Source organism: Zootoca vivipara, chromosome 11 (assembly GCF_965207765.1).
Source record: "Zootoca vivipara chromosome 11, rZooViv2.hap1.1, whole genome shotgun sequence".
In the NCBI taxonomy this organism is placed as follows: Eukaryota; Metazoa; Chordata; class Lepidosauria; order Squamata; family Lacertidae; genus Zootoca; species Zootoca vivipara.
This window is the reverse complement of record NC_142594.1, coordinates 40,413,478-40,428,531: the sequence shown is the minus strand read 5'-3', so window position 1 is coordinate 40,428,531 and position 15,054 is coordinate 40,413,478. Positions and strand designations below refer to the sequence as shown.

General features: G+C 43.6%; 1 long non-coding RNA gene across 1 annotated transcript; it reads left to right on the top strand.

Moving 5' to 3' along the window:
- Positions 1–414: 414 nt before the first annotated feature.
- Positions 415–14,420, top strand: LOC148684279 (uncharacterized). The gene is made up of 3 exons (XR_015946379.1): positions 415–616; positions 11,723–11,865; positions 13,107–14,420. It is a non-coding gene; the product is annotated as an uncharacterized LOC148684279 (long non-coding RNA).
- The last annotated feature ends 634 nt before the right edge of the window (positions 14,421–15,054 follow it).

Below are 15,054 nucleotides of genomic sequence, written 5' to 3'. Positions count from 1 at the left end.
CACGTTTTGCTGGTACAGTGTTGCATATCCAAGTCCTGTACTGAATACTGTATCTGAGTTTTGTGGGGATGAGCAACCTCCAGGTGTTGGGTTCTCTGGCCAGGGGTCAGGGATTGACAGGGTTTGTCATCCAGCAACATCTGGAAGGCAACAGGTTCTCCATCCCTGCCTTACAGCATACTGGATTGCATGCTGAGCGCTTGCTGAAAACACCAACATAATAATAATAATAATAATAATAATAATAATAATAATTTATTATTTATACCCCGCCCATCTGCTTCTGCTTCTCATCCTCTGAAGTAAATTCTCAGCTTGAGAGGCAAACATCTCTTCTCTCTGCTACACAGTCTCTGTTTGTTCTCTAGCACTCTCAGAAGGGTACTTAGTTTGGCATTGCAGTGATTTGCAAACATAATCTAAATATTGATATATTTTAAGGATTTGTGGAAGCAAACCTCGGTTCTCCATTACCTGGTGTTCTAGTAACAAACAGTTGATAATCCTCTCTTGTTTCAGATCAGAAATGTTCATTCTTCAGAATTCCTAATGTTCAGGCTTCATCATGGGACTGAAACTGCCTTGGTCGATGATCTCCGGCGGGCTAGGGACAAAGGTGAGAGCTGTTTCCTAGTCCTGCTGGATCTCTCAGCGGCTTTTGACACCATCGACCATAACATCCATCTGGACCGTCTAGAGGGGTTGGGAGCTGGGGGCACTGTCATACAGTGGTTCCGCTCTTTCCTCCAGGGCCGTGTTCAATAAGTGGTGGTGGGGGGTGAGTGTTCAGACCCCTGAGCTCTCACTTGTGGGGTGCCTCAGGGTTCTGTCCTCTCCCCTATGCTTTTAAACATCTACATGCAGCCACTGAGAGAGATCATCAGGGGGTTTGGGTTGGGTGTTCATCAGTATGCGGATGATACCCAGCTCTACCTCTCTTTCAAATCAGAACCAGTGAAGGCGGTGAAGGTCCTGTGTGAGTGTCTGGAGGCGGTTGAGGTTGGATCCTGACAAGGGGGATAGGAGGCGGGCAGGTGTGGAGGACTCCCTGGTCCTGAATGGGGTAACAGTGCCCCTGAAGGACCAGGTGCGCAGCCTGGGAGTCATTTTGGACTCACAGCTGTCCATGGAGGCGCAGGTCAATTCTGTGTCCAGGGCAGCTGTTTACCAGCTCCATCTGGAATGTAGGCTGAGACCCTACCTGCCCACAGACTGTCTTGCCAGAGTGGTGCATCCTCTGGTTATCTCCCACTTGGACTACTGCAATGCGCTTTACGTGGGGCTACCTTTGAAGGTGACCCAGAAACTGCCATTAATCCAGAATGCGGCGGCTAGACTGGTGACTGGGAGTGGCCGCCGAGACCACATAACACTGGTCTTGAAAGACCTACATTGGCTCCCAGTATGTTTCCAAGCACAATTCAAAGTGTTGGTGCTGACCTTTAAAGCCCTAAACAGCCTCGGTCCAGTATACCTGAAGGAGCGTCTCCACTCCTATCGTTCTGCCCCGACACTGAGGTCGGGGCCTTCTGGCGGTTCCCTCGCTACGAGAAGCCAAGCTACAGGGAACCACGCAGAGGGCCTTCTCGGTAGTGGCACCCGCCCTGTGGAACACCCTCCCACCAGATGTCAAAGAGATAAACATCTACCAGACTTTTAGGAGACATCTGAAGGCAGCCCTGTTTAGGGAAGCTTTTAATGTTTAATAGATTATTGTATTTTAATGTCTGTTGGAAGCCGCCCAGAGTGGCTGGGGAAACCCAGCCAGATGGGTGGGGTATAAATATTATTATTATTATTATTATTATTATTATTATTATTATTATTCCCACCTATGCACTGTTGTATAACCAGAATATCCATTCGAAGTGCAGATGGCCAAGTATATGACAGCCCTAGAGATGCTGGAGAAAATGACTCTCCCTGCCTTCACTTGAGCTCACGTAGTCACACTCCCAGACTGAAGAATCATGAGAGCCAGTGTGGTGTAGTGGTTAAGAGCAGTAGACTTGTAATCTGGGGAACCGGGTTCGCGTCTCCACTCCTCCACATGCAGCTGCTGGGTGACCTTGGGCTAGTCACACTTCTCTGAAGTCTCTCAGCCTCACTCACCTCACAGAGTGTTTGTTGTGGGGGAGGAAGGGAAAGGAGAATGTTAGCCGCTTTGAGACTCCTTCGGGTAGTGATAAGGCGGGATATCAAATCCAAACTCCTCTTCTTCATGGCCAAGGCCGACGAACCAGGAAGTCCACCCTGCTCCAAGGACTGTTTTCTCCTCATGCTGCCTTCTCCGCTTGGCCTCATCCTCACACTTACAATTGGGTGGCATCCATGAAAGATTGTGGATAGTGAAATGGCACCGTGGTTTTTGAGGAGCTTCCTCCACAAAGCAGTTTACAATCTCCAATAAAAATCAGCTCCACCTAAAGATAAAGTAGAAAAGACAGCACAACTCAACAATAACCCAGCATGAAAGGTGGTGGATAGAAATAGAATGTTAAACATACAACAAAAACACCATTAAGGCATTTTAAAAAAAAACCCAAGAAGAATTAAAACGGCAGAAAAGAAAAAAGGCCGATTTGGGATAAATGAATAGTTTTTGACAAACATCACACACATAACAATGTTGGGGCTTGCTTCACGTCTGAGGAAGCAGAATCCCAGAGAAGGTTAAAGGCTCATGCGCAAGTCTCAGCACACTTTGCCAAAGGGGCATGTGTTGTGCTAGCAGCCCGTGGAAACGTTTTATGGCAATCCACCTAATAGGATTGGAGCAGAGGAAACGGCCTTCCTATGTTTTACTCTGAATGGCAGCAGTTCTCACTGGGGTTTCAGGCAGGGTACTTTCCCAGCTGTACCTCAAGATGCCAGGAACTAGATGTGTGACTTCTCTCATGTAAAGCTTCCGTCTACCACAGAGCTACAGTCATCATTATTCTCCAAGTGAATCAGCATCTAACCCCAATGGCATATCTGGTTGCAACAGTGCCTTGTCTTGACATCGCCAACCAGAGAGGAGGCTTTTGGTAGGCAAGAGATATTACCTACTTTTAACTGGAGAAAGGATTGAGTGTGGTTGCCTTATTTCAACACCACCACCAACCATGAGGCATGAAAAGCAAATGGACTTACAAGAGATGTGTTTTTCACAGCTGGATGTTGAATACATCCAGCAACTTGTTTTGTCTCGTTTGTTGTTCTCTGTCCCTACAGAAATAGCTGTGTCTCCTCTTCTTTTCCCAAATGGGAAGTTATAATTACCAACCGGCTGTGTGTGAATGCAATAACCCTCCTTTAAGTAGGCAAATTAACAGTGGCATTGTGTCTGGAGGGTTATGCCGATGTGCCTCTAGGCAAAATGAGTTTGCGGGCTGTTTTTGTTTTGCTTTGACAAAGCAGCTATATTTCTCAAACTTGCGTTTGTTTTGGGCAGTTGCACAATGCTTCCTTCACTTGCATAATTTGGGTAAAAGATCATTGAGGGGGGGGATATTTTCTGCCTTCCAGCCTTATTAAATTACAATGTACCATGATGAGAAAGCAAGGAGTGACCCCATCACTCTGGAAAAATGGGTGTTTTTGTGAGTCACTCACAGTCCCGCAGGGCACATATATTTTTCTGTTTATATAGCAGAAGAAATCGGCCGCCAATCCTCTTCCTTGCAAAATGAGTCTCTGTGTGCACTTTTCTGTTGGATTCCAGTCATGTGACTTTGCGAAGAGCAACTCACATAGCTGGAATCCAAGGAAAGGTGCACTCACAGGATACGCAGTCTGCTGTATTTGTATTTTGAAACCTGGGTGACAGGGAAAAAGAGACATGCATTCATTCTGTTTACTGCTTGAGCTCCGTGACTTGACTTCCAGGAATCTTGAAAATATTATGTGGTCGTTGACCCTGTCTTTCCGGCAGATGGCAATAAGTCATAATGGATGAGCAGGACAAATGGAATGTTCTAGTCATGGTGCAGCCGGGTAGGGTGTGGACAGTGTAATGGAAAAATGAGCTGCCACTGTTGTAATGGGGGGGGGAGCTACCATCCAAGAGAAACCGAGATACGGAAACAATAAATAAATGATTGTGAAAACGATTAGAGCCTTGCATGTACCAAGGAAGGAAGGAATGCATAATTCATCAATCGTCCTCTTGATGGGATTTAGAGTAGGCGGGTTTCCCACCATCTTGTCGGCTTTTAAAGATGAAGTAAGATGAATATTGTGTTTTTCCAAGTTGTTTGCAGGGTACCTAGAGAATCTGAAAAACGCGATTTGTGCTAATGTTCTTGTTAGGGTAGGTTTGTTGTGGTTTGGAGGCCATCTTTAGGGGTTTGGGGACAGTCAGGTTGAGAATTGCCAATGCAGGAGTACGTTTTACTTAAATTTCACTTGTACAATACTGCCATTTTTTTTTAATGGACTCCCCGATGGTAGGACAATTATTGCAAATTGCATTGCACATTTAAAGCAGAGAAATACTGTTGTTAAGGGCAGCCTGTTCTCTTACTAATAGACATTTGTGGCATAACAACATCTGCATTGTTGTTTGAGAGAGAATAACTCTTATTTTGCATTCACTGGTCTTCAAGTTTTCCTCTAACTCTGTTCACAGTTATGAGATTGATTCAGATCACAGCCACAGCAACACTCCAGTATTAGCCCTGTTTTTCCAGGTTATATCAAATGGGGATTTGAATTTAAGTCTTCAGGTCCTACCGTAGTCCAACTCTCTCACATTTATTTAGGCTACAACAGTTAGCTATGTACATAATATAAATGTATATATCATTTTGTTGCACATTTTTAAAATTTTTTAGGTTGAAACCCTATACAAGTTTACCTGTAAGTCCAACTGGACTTTGAATAAGACATGTAGAGCATCCCATTGTTTGACTGTTTATATGCCACCCAATAACAGGTGCTTTCTAGGCTGCAAAACTCAGTTAACCAATGCAGGCTTCCAACCCTATGGTGGTTGAATAGCTAGAATTTGTTTTTTTTGGGGGGAGGGGTGTTAGTGGAAGATGTTCAAGATGGGGTGGCAAACTAGAAGTTGTTCTGTGTATCACAACCATCCCATGGCTTATCACACTTGGCTTTTTGCATGATTTTATTAAAACATACCCAAAAAAGGCATTCTGCTGGGATGTGGTTTACTGACTTTCATACAGGAAACACTTTTCATGTCTTAGATACAATCCAAACCTAATAGTACTGCAGGCCAGGCACACCAGGTGCACAAGATTAAGGCTGCCATCTATTCTCCATATTTCTGGACAGCTGACCTTTGCGCATTAAGAGCATGATAACACCATTAAGTAAAACAACAGCTGGATTCTGGTAGATCCTGTACAGAAGGGATGGTAAGCTTGATTCAGGAACAGTGACATGAATGCCTTGCACATGGTACCATGAACCAGTTGCCCAAAGAGCTTCCTGTTTATTGCTCAAATTGTTTGGAGCCAGGCTGCTAAACACACACACACAAAAAAAAATATTTTGCATTTTGAGTATTTTGTTTGTTTGACTTGATCCAAAGTGGGATGATTTTTCATTTTGAAATGTTATACTTTGTTTTTTGTATCTGAAAGCATTCTTGCAGCGAATCTTACCTATTGTTATACCTGGCCCTTATTAAGTTGGTAGTGGGATGGAGCAGGCCAAAGGCAGAGGAGGAGTGTTATGGTGTTAAGGTGGCCGGTTGCTGATAAAGGCATGAGAAGAATTACCCAGTTGCTCGGAGCAGCAAGCAAGTTTTTGTAGGAGTTGAGGAATACATGCTAGAACAGGCATCCCCAAACTGCGTCCCTCCAGATGTTTTGGCCTACAACTCCCATGATCCCTAGCTAACAGAACCAGTGGTCAGGGATGATGGGAATTGTAGTCCAAAACATCTGGAGGGCCGAAGTTTGGGGGTGCCTGGTCTAGAACATAAGAAGAGCCTTATGGATCAGGTCTGTGTCCCATCTAATCCAGCACCCTATTCTCCCAGGGGCCACCCAGATACCTGTGGGGAACACGCAAGCATCAGGACCGTAGATGTCAAGTTCTCCCTTTTTTTAAAGGGAAAGTCCCTTATGCTGAATTTAGGCTTCCTCGCGAGAAAAGGGAAAACTTGACAGCTCTGATCAGGACGTGAGCACAAGAGCACTCTCCCCTCCTGTGGTTTCTAGCTGTGAAGGCAGAACATCACCACCTGCTTTGGCTTACTTATAGTGACCATGTGCCCTCCCTCACAGAGAAGAGTCCTCAGCTTGAAAGGATGTGTAGCCCAAGTCTAGTTTAAAGTCAAAGAAACATCATGAGGCAGGGAGGAGACTCAGTGTTGTCCATCTACAGTTAGCTGCCAGACAACACGGCTCTCTCACTGAGAGAAGGCAGGCGAATAGGTATCGACAGAAAGGTGCAGCAGTCAGACTGGCCAGTGGCATCCTGACTGGGGCTAAGGGCCTTGCCTGTTTCCTGATATCTGAAACCTGCCCTTCTCACACAACTGTGGCCCCTCACATTTTCATAGCTGCTTCATTGGCCTCAATGCAATTTTCACACCAAGTCCAGCCAAACACCCTGTTTGACATTCTATATTTTGTATCGCCCCTTTCAGAACACATTTTAAGCATAAGTGTCTCAAGAGATTCACTGCAGACTCTCTCGTTGGTTCCCTAATGGGATTATTAGGCATGTCCTTCTAAACAGAATGAGCAAACAGGCAACGCTAAGCTGAAAAATGCATTGAGGCCAAAGAACGAACGGACAGAAGTCCTTCTGCATCTATGTTTTTAAAGGAAAGTACACACAGGTGGGGCACATGCAGCTGCATATTGGTCTGACAGGAACACTGCAAAATGCACAAGCCAGCAAGCAGAACTTTGTTTTGTTTTGATATGTGAGAAATGTACACGACACCCTGCAATCACAGAAAAAGATTCTGGTCAGAATGTTCAGCCAGCTGTGTGGCCTAGTGGGAATGGATATTCGCAGGGGCCTCCGCAATATTACGAAAGCTCCAGTCTGGCACCGACGCTTCATATTTTCTAGTTTAAGAATGGATGCTAAGGCAACAACAATGAAAATCCAGCTCAGCTGGATACATTTTTAACAAGTGCCTTTGTTTAGCAGCCAACCAAATCTGCACATGTTGATCCTCTCTTTTGCTTTGGCTGCCTTGCCTCTAATATCATCATTTCAGATATTCAACCATTCTGATTTTTTAAACATATATTTAAAACCACGGGATCCCAGGCTGCTTCAGCATACTCAAACCTCTTATTTTACCTGTGTTGGACAGTTTGAGGTCCAGTCCTTTTCAGTAACCTGCCGGTGCACACCCTACAAATTAAATACGGCAATGAAACAAGGAGATGCACTACAGAGGAGAGAAGAGGAGAAGGGACTTCTAGGTGCTTGACAAAATATTTAGTTCAGGCACAAATCCTTCTTTGGGGGCATGCTTCATTATAGCAGTGTTCATCAAATGCATAAATTACTACAGTAACTACTCTAGTCATGTGTTGCACCTGAAATAACCTTTTTTCAGGCACCTTGCATTCCTTCCCCTTCGTGTGGCTGCAGCTCTCTGAGATTCCAAGATAGGGAGGCAGGGTTCTACCCAAAACAACCCGGGTACAGAAAGAAGGCACTGGCACAATACATGTGACAATAACACTGACCAATCTGTAAATATTAGTTTCACCCATCTTTCCAAACTTTAAATACACTTTGCAACATTTCTGCATTAAGTTGCATTTTTTGCTTTAAAAAAAAGTTCACATGAATTTTGCATCTGTTTTCATGTGCATTTCTCCTGATATCTGCATTTCTGGATGCTGTTCTGACTAATGTATACATTTGTGCAAGCAAATTCCCCGAATATAATGTAGCTTTTGTGTATTATTCTCATTAGTAGCTGCATGTTTGTACACACTTTTTTAGCTGGAGAACTGCGTTACAAAATGTGCAGAAAAATTTGCAAATTTTGAAGGACAGCTATGTTTTGGTTCAGTTAGTGTGTGAATTAGGCAAGTGCACATTAGAACACAAACCAGACAAATGTTTCCCCCTATAAGGAGCACAATCCAGTATCTCTTGTCTCTATCATCCTGCTGTCCGTGATTGATAAGGACTTGCTGCGTGACTGGAGAGAACCACACAACACAACTAACACCCACACGTCCCTCTGAATATTTCACTCTGAATAAAATTTCTGTTGCTGGAGGAACACTGTTAACCTCCATACTTCCTAAAAAAGCATTTTCTCCAAGTGTTAGAAGTAGGGACCACCCATTTCTTGTTTTAAATATTGGAAAGAAAACCCGATTATTTGCACAAGTGACCAAGCAGAAGCACAAAGAAACCTAATGGAGAAAAAAGTGGCCCGATAAATTATACATCAGAGCTATGATAACTAGAATGAATTATGCATCAGAGCAGTGATAAATGTGACTCCTGCAGAGGATCCTCTCATTTGTGCTGTTCCACGTGTACAAACATGACATAGTTAGCAGCTTATACTGTGCAGCTGTAGCAAATCTAAGGCTGGAGGCCAGACTCCCAACCCCAGAGCAAAGAAATGTGTGGGTCAGAGAGATGTCTGCACCCCCCCTTGCATTCAGTCAGCAGTATCCAACAACATTGCTGCCCTAGAGCCCCAGGAAAGCCAGACCACAGCAGGACCAGAAACAGGGCTATGCCTGTCCATTCATCAGCTCACAAATGGATGGCATTAATAGTCTGAAGAAGCAAACCCTTAAGGCTGAAGCCCAATTTAATATGAATTCAGCTTCATCAAATTAAAGCTGTTTATCTTCAATGCTTCTTTAGCTAAGGCAATGTGCTGTCCTGGTGTTAATCGTAGAACAGGAAAAAGCATAACTAAGATACTCCATTCATTCTCAGTTTCATTGTAATCCTTAGATTAGCTGTGCTTTACTAGAATTAAGCACAGCAGACAACTCAGGTTTTTATATAACTGCTAGTCGTCTTTGGTAATTCAGTGTTCTGTTGTTTCTGCAGTTTGATCATGATAAAAGCTGTTTTCTTTATGTTAGCAAAATAGTGTTTCTCTATCATCTGCTCGCCAAGTGACCTAAATCCCCTCTCCCTTTAGACATTTTTCTTTTTTAAAAGGCTATTTGGATAGGCTAAGGCCTTTCTCAGATCGTTCAGGAAAAACCCAACCCCAACAAAACTAGGATGGGGAAGGAAGCATAGTGATGTCAACCTTTGAAGGGCAGTTCTCCTCCTCCTTGATTTGTTCCAGGACAAGGCTTTCCCATTGCCTTGTTTTGACTACAGAGCTCAACATTTGTGCATGTTTTTAATTCCCGTCAACTTCAGTGGAACTTAGAAGGGCTACAAGTGAACTGAGGCTGATGACCTCAAGTAAAACCGGTGGCACTGGGCTGGCTGGTTTAACAGCCAGTTCGCAGAAGCTTTCCCTGTTTGATACATAGGAGAGAGGGAGAGGGGTAAAGGGACAGACCAACACATAGCTGTATAATAGCATCCATTAGAACAGGAGTAGCTAAAATCGTGCCCTCCAGATGATGCTGGACTTCAGGTCTCATCAGCACAGATCATTGTGGCCAAGAATGATGGGAATTGTAGCCCAGCAACATCTGAAGGGCACCATGTTGACTGGCCCAGCGCTAGGAACAGGGCCTTCCTGCAGTGGCCTCTTGTCTGTGGAATGCCCACTCTTTATCAAGTCCATATGGCTACCTCCTTCTTAGCTAAAACATTTGCATCCTGTCAAACCCTTTTGGTGCAATGTCAGTTCTTCTTGCATATTGCATTGGCTGTCTGGCAGGCTCAACTTGAATGCTGCTTTTGAACACCTAAAGCAGGGATGGGGAACCTATGGCAGGGATGGGGAACCTATGGCCCTCTGTGGTTGGACTACTACCATCCTTGATCATTGGTTGTGCTGACTGGAGTTGATGGGAGTTGTAGTCCAAAAATATCTGGAGGTCCATGTGTTCCCCTCTCAACAGCTTGGGACCTGGTTAATTCTAGGGCTATCTGTGTCCATAGATTCCTGCTTGCCAGTTAAAACTGTGCTTGTGGTCTTGCCTTAAGTGATATTGTATGGCTATGTGTCCAAGGCAGCCTTTCCAGTGAGCCTGCTGAATTCCCTCCCCTTGGAGTGCAATCTGACCCCTTGTCATTTGACATGTAGATATTTACTGAAAACTATATTGTTTCGGGAAGCTTTGGGTGCTTGACTTTTGACTATTTGCTATAATTGGCTTTTTACCTGCTGCTGTCTTAAACTCTTTGTTTGTCATTCATATTTCAATGTGTTTTTTTTTTAATTTTTTAAAAAGGTGGTAAATCATTTTGTCTGCCCATGACAGAAAAGCAGGGTAAAATAATACCTCAAAATTCGAAAGCACAATCTTCTTGTGGTGCTTATTCTGCTTCTTTTGTGATGTGATAAAACATTTTCTTCTTCTTACATTTTAAAGACTGCAGTTTGCAGCATAACCCTAAGCATATTTACTCAGAAGTAAATCCTGCCATGTCCAGTGGGGCTTACCCCACAATAAGTGCGCACAGGCCTGTAGCCTTACAGTGCCATCCTATACTGTAGCATTTGCTTCCATGTAACTGAGTATATGACCGCGGCCTTAATTATTTGGATTTCAAATGGTTCTTATTGTTGAATGCAGCTGGTGGTAATGCTTTTGGCTTGAGTCTGCTTCTTCTTGTGGAGAGGCTGTCATATTATTCACACTACATCACTTGGGGGGTAGGGAGTAAAACTAATTCCAAAAATGTTTTCTTGGTTGTGCAATCTCTTGAGTAAGCAGAAATGCATGAGGACTGCTGTAGAACTCACCTGATGTAGCATTTTGTGAACTCCTGCGCAGGCGGCTGTGTAATAATTTGCAAAACAGCCTGGCTGACTCTATTCCTTCTGCTCACTGTTATTTAGATCCAAACTAGGATGGCTCACATAACCCTGCTTTACAGAGGATGCCCTGTAAAGGATGCTGTTAGGAGGGCTCTCTGGTCCAACTCTGCTTTAAGCTAAACAACCATCAGTAGGGAGAGCAGGGAGAGGGCCGGGTCAGACTTCTGTTGGCCCTTGGCACAGTGCTGCCAATGGAATTTCTTATGACAGTTTTGTAGCGAATAAATAGTTCCTAGCAGTGCTTTTCTTTGTGGGGGTACTGAAGGGTATGCAGTACAGGCACCTTTTTTTTTTTTTTAAAAAAAAAGAACTTTAAAGTGTGGCACTTTAAAGGCAGAATTGATGGGGGGGGCATTTCCAAAAGGTTGCACTTTCTCCTGGATCTGACTTAGGCATGTCAATCAAAAAATCATGTTTTTGACGTTTTTGTAAAAAGAAGCTCAATAATTTTGGGATCTTTCTATAAAAAGCTTAACAACTTTTGGGGTATTCTGGTTTTTACTTTTTGAAATAGTACATCTCCCCCGCTCCCACCCACCCCCTTTTTAAAAAAGAGCACTGGTTCTTAGGAAAGTGCTGGAGTGTCTCAGATGTTGTGTTCTGCTGTTCCCGGAACGTAACACAGAGAAGAAAACTAGGTTCCCCAAGTGAAAGAGGCCTTGCTTCCTGTTCATTCATTGTTCAGGCTAATAATGTTTGCAAGGTTTGCTGTTTGCTGTGCTGATTCAGCACAGAAGGGTTGGGATCTCTAATACTGTACAAACAAAATAATCATACCCTGCACTTCTGTGGCATTTTCCCTCTTAGAATCCCAAAGAACTTATGTAAATAATGTCAAGCCCTGCAAATGAAGAAGGTGGGGGAAAACCAGTTCAACAAGAGTCAGCAACAAAAATCACTTTGATTAGTCCAAGAGATGACAACAAGAGAGGCTGCTGGAGATTTGTAAGGTAATGTTTTGTAAATAAAGGGAACGTTGGTCTTACACATAAAGCAAAGTTCATTAACAATCCACGTAACAGTGTCTTAGCAAGAAACCCTAGAAGCCCACCAAGTACTTTTCGGATTTTAGTTTAACCAGAAGAGAATTTCACAATTTACAGCTTTGAAGGGTTTCTCCTCCTGTGCTTCACCATCAGACATGGTTTCACTCCAGCTTGGTGCATACTGGCACACCTAGGTACTTATTAACCATATATTTGCAGTGGGTGGCAGCTGCCATATCCACATCGAACTTCATGCAGACATAACAAGTATGTGCATTCATAACCTATCCAACATACTTAGCAAACTGAATTTTAATTATAGTAAGAGGCATTAGAGCTGTCCTGTAGGGTCAAACTAAGGGAGATTTAGTCCATTCACATCACAATCCTATACATGTCCATTGAGAAGCAAGTCCCACAGACTGCAACTTAGATTACTCCCCCATTGAGAGAGGTTATGGGATTGCAGCATGCATAGGTAGTTTTAGGGTAGCACTGCCAGTGTGGCCACACTGCAGGGGGCACCACAACAATTCTGTAGAACAGAACGTGGGAGGTGTTGGCAGGGAGGACTAATTTCAGCGTTGCACAGGGCGCTGCTGAAATTTGAGAGCCCGAAGTCCTCCATTGCAGCCTGTTCTCTGTGGAATGGCCAATCCTTTCAAAGAGCCATTTAAATAAGTGACCACCTCCCACAACAGATTACCCACCAAATGGGGTGTGTGTGTGTGTGTGTGTGCAGTAAAGTTGTGCTAGTTGTTCAGTTCTGTCTGCTCAAATTCATTCTTGACCTGCTTCTCGGCCTGTTTGGTAGGGCAGAGTTTGTCCATTATTTACTTGCCATCTATCTGCTTAGGAACTTTGTGTTCAAATATTAAGCAGACAAAAGCTAGAAAAAGCAAATAAAACAGCACCCTCGTCTCAGCCCCTTGGTGGTCTCTTCATTAGTTGATGGCATGAGCTGTCTGTCGTGGGGAAGAGCCTTGACTCGGAGGTGGAACATCTGCTTTGCATGCAGAAGGTCCATGTTTCAACCCCCAGCATCTTCAGGCAGGGCTGGGAGAGAGCCCGGCCTGAAATCCTGGAGAGCTGCTGCCCAATAGTGTAAATAAGGCTGCACGAGATGGACCAATTGTCTGACTCCGTATAAGGCCGCCTCCTACGTTCCTGTTCCCTGACATTTGTGTTTTCTGCTTTCCTTATAGCACCATTATAACAGAACCTGGTCTCAGAAGGAAGCTACAAGGAAACAGCATCACAAAACGGTAGGGCCCACTCCATTTTGATTCTTGGTCTTGTGATGTTGGCCAAACCGGTGCCTAAAACATACACAAAGTATAGGATTTCTTTTTGGCAAAAAGAAGAAGCATTAAATGATTGTTCACTGCAGGAGGTGATGGGAAGTTGTTGAAAACTTTTCTGCTATAAATCATGGGAGTGTGCACATCTAACCAAAAATGTTTTTCTCGTGCTGTTACAATTGAGCTCCGAGGAGGTGGCATCCGTATTGTTTTATGTGTGGAGGTGGCAAAAGTATTGCTATAAAAGAGGTGAGTAGGAAGAAGCTGACAAGGAACTGAACTAAGGAACAGAGCGGAGAGGCGTTTTGCCTGGAGATGCTTGCATGTCAGGCTTACGAGATGACTTTTAAGAAATAATGACCAATGCTGCAATCCTAGGCAACTTACTTTGGGAACAAGGTCCTCTGAATTCGGTGGCTTGAACTGGGAAGCCCCGGGCTCAAATCCCTGCTCAGACGTGAGGTTTACCAGATGACCTTGCACCAGGTCGCAATGAGGATCAATCTGAGTCTTTCTTATTAGGAAAAAAATCACAAGGAAAACAATGGTGACTGGAATTAGTAAGCGGTATGTTACCCTTAGTTACTGAACATTGATTCAGTTTCTGGCTTTCTGAATAATGAGGTGTTCAGGTCATATCACTTGTTTCATATAACACTCACTGGCTCAAAGGGACTTGCTTCTGAGTAGAAATATTTTACAGGATTGCATTAGGCATCACTGGTTCACTCATTTTATTGCGTGTGTTTGTGTGGTACAGTATTTATTGGTTTAAAGACATACAATTAAAGGTCTATAAATACATTTGTGGTTTTACTGCCTGTTTCCTTGATTTGTGAGCTCCTCTTGAGAGTCTTTTTGGCTGAAGAGTGTGGTAAACAGGCTTTAAGTAAGTAACTAATCCAATTATTTCTCTGGGACGAGAATGGCATGGTTGTCACAAATTATGCAACTGTTGTCTAGAGCACAGGGAAGTACATTGTGTACAGTACACACTATGGAAAACCCCTGTTCTTTAAGGACTGTGCGGTCACTTAAGAATCATTTAATTGATAGGTATTTGACCACCAGCTCCAGAATGAGTTTCACAGATGTTGCTTACAAAGATAGATAATAGAATTTTAAGGCCAAGAACATAACTGATCCAGTTTCTTTCCCAAATCTTAATACCAGTTCAGGCACAAACTATGCAAAATCAGTTTGTTTGGCAATCCCTAGGAAGAAAAGAAGAAGTTTAAAAAAAGATATTTAAAAACCCACCTTCCTGCTCACCACAAAAAGTGGAAACTAGCGGAAGAAAGAGAGATTTATCACTTGCTGCTGCTGCCTCAACTCATTGCTAGTTCATGACAACATACCGTTTGGCAGCTGATGGTTGCATGCATGTAGCAGCAGATATATTCTTGATGACGAAGGGCCAACCTACCCACAAGCTGCTGTTTCTTTCCTCTGTTCCTCATCCTACTACAGTATTAGACTCAAGGGATTGAACTCTACTTGCAAGGCTGTACCTTGAAACCTACTTTGAGTGTTCCAGTTTGCAAACGTTCTTTGGAACCTGAACGTCCAACGCGGCTTCTGATTGGCTGCAGGAGCCAATCGGAAGCCCGCCTTGGTTTCTGAACATTTTGGAAGTCGAACGGACTTCCGGAACGGATTCCGTTCGACTTCCGAGGTACCACTGTAACAACATGAAGATACAAAAAAGAGAGAAGGGAAGCAAACCACAAATGTTAAATAAAGATTATACTTTCTGGACATTATGGGTGATATTCAAAGTTAGTCATACTCAAAATAAACCATTGATTTTATATGGGTGTGCTCTGAATAGGACTATATTTGGATATCACCC